The sequence below is a fragment of the Gracilinanus agilis genome, chromosome 3 (genome assembly GCF_016433145.1).
Source record: "Gracilinanus agilis isolate LMUSP501 chromosome 3, AgileGrace, whole genome shotgun sequence".
Lineage (NCBI taxonomy): Eukaryota > Metazoa > Chordata > Mammalia > Didelphimorphia > Didelphidae > Gracilinanus > Gracilinanus agilis.
In genome coordinates, this window is record NC_058132.1 from 168,141,517 (window position 1) to 168,141,816 (window position 300).

Genomic DNA, 300 nt, shown 5'->3' on the forward strand with positions numbered 1-300 from the left:
CAGGAAGTTCAGAAGAGAAAGATAAACAACAATAAAAAGAAGTCTTTAACACTTGACAACTTTTACACAAAGAAAATCCAGACAACCAAGCAAACAGAGGAGAACAAACAAACATCCCAACCCTCCTCAAATAAGGAAAACTCCTCACAAGCTATGGAAGAGTTCAAAACTGAGATTCTAAGGAAAATGGAAGAGATCTAGCAAGAAAATAACAGTTTAAAAGGTAGAATCTTTCAATTGGAAACTGAAGCTCAGAAACCAAATGAACTGATAAGCAAATTGAACACCAGAAATGACCAG